Source organism: Rosa chinensis, chromosome 4 (assembly GCF_002994745.2).
Source record: "Rosa chinensis cultivar Old Blush chromosome 4, RchiOBHm-V2, whole genome shotgun sequence".
Lineage (NCBI taxonomy): Eukaryota > Viridiplantae > Streptophyta > Magnoliopsida > Rosales > Rosaceae > Rosa > Rosa chinensis.
The window spans coordinates 55982285-55987404 of NC_037091.1; positions in this window are offsets into that span (position 1 = coordinate 55982285).

Here is a 5120-nt window from a genome sequence, read left to right on the forward strand (position 1 = left end):
GGAGATAGTCGGTGATGGAATGTGAGCCCTTTTGGAAAGTTTGAATGCGCCGTTTCAGTTGGAGGACATGAGATCTGGTGATGGCTGCAAATCTCCTCTCAAGGGTAACCCAAACTGCTCTTGCAGTGGTGGAGCCAACAGTTAAAGGGAGGACCTGCTCAGATAAAGAGGAGATGAGCCAGATGCGACATGTCCTGTTTTTCTTGAGCCATTGAGAGTGAACTGGATTGACTTGGTTATTGAGCTGAGGGGGTGGACATGGCTCTGAGCCATCAACAAAGCTGAACATGTTATAGTGTTGGAGAACAAGGGTGAGCACGTGATCGGTTATTTTAATGCCAACAATTTTCCTACTACCGATTTGAATGTCAATTGTAGAATAAGGAAGTAGGGTCTCCCGCAGAGGACTTATGGAACTAATTGTAAGACTTTCCGAGTGTAAGAGTTGATTGTGAAGTTTGTAAAGACAATTGAAAGTAAATAACAAATAATGAAATTGCTTAAGATTGAGAATCAATAGAGAAGCAAAAGTCAGGGAATGTATCCACCACCAACCAATCAAGTATGCAAACTATGTTTAACCTAGTCTTATTTATCTATGGATGAAGACGCTCAAGTTAACCCAACACCTGAATTAACCTATTGTTTTTCCTTACTTGTATGCTAGGTGAGAGACGCTCTACACCTAAACTATTTCCTAAAATGCAACCTAGGTCGACGCAACTCTAGATTTAACACAAAGAAATCATTAAGATTAAGAAAAATGAGACATCACAAGACATCATGAGTACGACGCGTCTCAATTAATCTAGGAACCTAATCACTCGCCTTATAGACAATTTACTACTCTAGAACTTTCAACGGAACCTTCTTAAAAGGAACAGGCAATGATCATTCATAGCAATAGAATCCTAAACATGCAATCTAAGTTGGCCACCAAAGAAAGCACATAAAGAAATCATCAATGTAAAAATGGCAATTAGGTTCTCATCCATTGAATAAACAAAAACTAATTAAATGTCATAGCATGGCATATAATCATGATTGGGGCTTCAACATGCCCTAACTACTTAGAATTTAGTTGCACATGGTTTGAATTGGAAGCACAAAAGAATTCATAAGCAAATTAAAACAGAAAAACCCTAAAAATCAAGTTGGAAAAATCGTCAGAACGACTGGTCGATGGGATCTGCCGACTGGTCTGTGGATGGCTGATCTGCTTTCTTCTGCTCGGGTTTCTTGCTTGATTCTTGTTCATAAGAGTCTTTTCATTAGCTTTTCTAGCCTTTTTATAGTGCTCTTGAGTCCTCCTTCATTCCTTTTTGGTTTGAGAGTCCTTAAAGTGTAGAGAAAATCAACTTCTTAATTCTCTGATTGAATTAGGATTTCTCCACATCACTTTGTCCAATGAGAATTCGACATGTCATCATCAATATCTCTGCGAATATCTCCATAATTTGCTGCAATATCTCCATGGATTGGGCTTCTCGTTCCGTCAAGGTCTTCTGCTTGGGCTAGGATTTCAAGCTTTTCCTTATTTGCGCATCTTTCCTTAATATTATCTTCTTTTTGTATATTTGCTCCGAAAAACCTAATAAACACAAAAGTAAATAAATAAAGAGAAAATAGAATAAACTAACAAAGATTAATATAGGGATTAACCATATACACGTCGCATAAAATGCTCCTATCAGCACGTCTTTCCAGAGCAAATAGTTATCTTTGGTGAGTTTGAGTGGGAAAAAGTTGGAGACATGGGTTGGGGAAATCAAGGAAGGATATGAAGGTAAGGGAGAAGAATTGGAGGCATTAGGAACTGGGTTAACCATGGTTGAGGAGTTTAGGGAGAGTGTTGGGTTTTTGGATCAGTGCCGTTAGGCTAGTGCTCTAATACCATGAAGAAACAGAGCTAGAGCTGGAAAGATAATTTGATGAGAAATTATATTGTATTGAATTGGCTCAAATTACAATGAATAGTTACATATATTTATACAAGCTATAGAGAATTCTAGATTGGTGTAAACTCCTGGAGACCCTTTGAGATACTTTCACTTGTGAATGCATAGTACTGTATAATATGAGTCTTGGCAGCACATGTGAAGGATAGGCACGCTCATATTTTCTGATCAATGTTCTTGGCATATGTGAAGGATATGCATGCTTGTACTTTCTGATCAGTGTTGTTGGCTGTATGTGGGGGATTGTGTTCCTTGTGTGCATCTACATCATTGGTCATGTGTTCGTGCTGGTATAGATTGATCATGGTGCTATTAATATATATAATATATATACACACACACACACACACATGGTGAAGTATTCTTTAATATAATTAGAATAGGTTGTTGAGTAAAAATATTGCATACAGTGAGCGTAAATGTCACCCAATATAATTTCACTCGTATTCATTTAGTGAATAGAGTTTTAATTAGTTCGGGTTAGACCCATTCATGACAGAATGTATCTCTTAATTACAATCCCTTGTTACAGAAAAACACCCTTTGATTCCATTTATGAAGAAACCAATTGTGGATGTGTGTTTGTTTATTTATTTTTGCGGCTGCACCTAAATATTTGAATGGGTTGCCTACGTACCCTTGGAGAGGGATCAATCCACTCGTAGTTCAAGAATTCCAATGGGTGAATGACCCATTATAAGGTATTTCTTTTTGGAATATAAATAGTGTTTGGACGAATTTGGTGTAAGTGAACCAGGGATTCGATTTGTTTTGGATTTGTTTGGAAAGGCTGTAACGTTTCTTGGTGTTTGGCGAAATTTGACTGATGAGATCAGGGATTAGGATTGGATAAACCAGGAAGTCAGGGATTTTGTTTGGACTTGCGTTGCATCTAGTGGGTCGCTAGATTGCCTACATACCCTCAAGGAGGGATCAAACCATTGTAGTTTTTGGGATTGTATTTCTGGTTTTGTATCAACTTTTGTGTTTGACGGATGTAAATTTATTTTTTCTGAATCCGTCGAATGTATTTATTTGGGGGACATCCAAATCTAAATTGGGCACCCGATGTGTCGAATCTCATACAGGGCCATTTGAATAGGCTTTTATGTTGTCTCTCTTACTTGTCGATGAACAAATTTGGCCAGACCTGAATTTCAAGATGAACAGGCTTAAAAAGTGGTATGTATTTCTTCTATATTTCTAAGCCTTTAGCTCCATGTTGTGTCAGGCCTGAATAAAATGATTAGGACACCCATATTTATACTCGGGCTTTAGTTTCTGCAGGCCCGAGTGTGAAAGTGGTCCGTACATCCATGTTTCTTCTTCGAGTTTAAATCAAGCCCAGATGTATTTCTTGCCTCTAGCTCATCAAAGACGCAGCTGGAACTAGAGAGCAAAGTAGGAGAAGGGGATCGACAGCCTCAGTTCAATTCGGAGAAGGGAACACGTCCCTGTAGTCTGCATCACTGTCTTCAGCGCAGAGTCTGGTACTCCACATTTCTTGAACTTTATCATCTCTTCTTGAGAGGGGGGGGGGGTCTTGATTAACTAGAATTCTTGATTGCATACTAACATAGGCTTCCCAATTTTTGTTGCTGCGAGTTCAGCTTTCATTGCGGCAATTGGTTGATCAATTGGTGTGCAGAGCCAGCGCTAGCCATCCTTCGAATTCTGGTGCAACTCACTCCTTTGTAACATTTTGGTCACAAACAAAAACAATCAAACTTGCTTTTGTCTTCTTACTTAACACGTACAGCACAACCTCAAGCAATTCTTGTTCTAATTAATCAATTAATCTTTGCCTTCATTAATTTGTCTTGTTTACCACACACCACCGCTTCAATTAAACAATCAACTTGTCACATTTTGGCCTTTTTTTATGAGACCACCGTTTCAAAAACAAAGCAAAGTTTAATTAATCTTTCCTTTGCTTCTGAGCATCTGGACCATGTCTTTTCATCCATAATTTGACAATTGCTTTTCATTGATTTCAAAGCTTTTGTCCAGACTCATTTCTATTGCTTGTGTCTTGCTTTAATTTAAACCCTTTTGCAGGCTTCAGTTACTTCAACACTGCCAAACTCCACCGCCAATTTTGGGTAAGGCTTCTTGGTTGGTATTTTGCCTATGAGTTTCGGGTTTTGCATGGCTTGTTTTGGAGGTGGTGATTCAGTAGAGGCTTTGACAGCAGGGCCTCCGTGCAGATTGTGGCATTGAAACTCGACGGTTCATGAAAGATCATTTGTTCCAATGCTTAGAAATTACAGCAGATAAGATTGCATTAAGACTCTTGTCGTTCATGAACGATCGTATTTGTCTTAATGCATCGGAAAAGAAACTAGCAGGAGGTTGTTCATGAACAGCCTCTCATTTGTTTGCAGCAAGCTTAATCGATGGATCGGTGCGTTTCCCTGCACATTGAGAGATCTCAGTAATGAAAGACAAGAAACATCATCTATACCTGAGCTTCTCTCTCAGAGTTTGGCTTCGATAACGACGGAGCTTTGGGTTTGATTGCTGCTTTTATTCCCCTCTTGCTCTCTGTATTTCTTGCTCTGTATGTATCCTCCTCCCCGTGGCTTCAATACTGTTTAAATTATATAGCCAAGTCAGTGGTGATCGGATCAGGTTTAGACTCTTATTTGAATTTGAACCGTGTTAGATCAAATATAGACTTAACACATATCATCATAAATTAATTGATGATTAGCTAAATGTCAAACCTAGTTTAACATGGATACGAGCTGTAAATCAATACTTGTAATTTCATGGAAGAGTGTATCTATTCATTAAGGTAAGTAATCCTATTGCTTAGTCTACAAGAAAAGCTACAAGATTGTGATACATTAGGAATCTAACAATGAAACCTAAACCAACAAGGAATGCTTTAATGGGAAGCTTCTTGAGGTTTAAGTCTCATATATATACAGATGAATTGGTCCCTGATTACTACCTACGTTATTTGCATAAGTTCTGTCCATTGAGAAGCAAGTTGGAAAGTAACAGAAGGCCATATTCAGTGATCAGAGTTTGCAGCTGCATAAGATGGAATCCATGCCTGTTATTGCTGAAGGTAAGTTTTAGTTCTTTTGTGATTGTTGTCAAGTTGATGTGCATATGTTGTGAGCATGTATATGGTTTTTACAATTGGTATGAGAG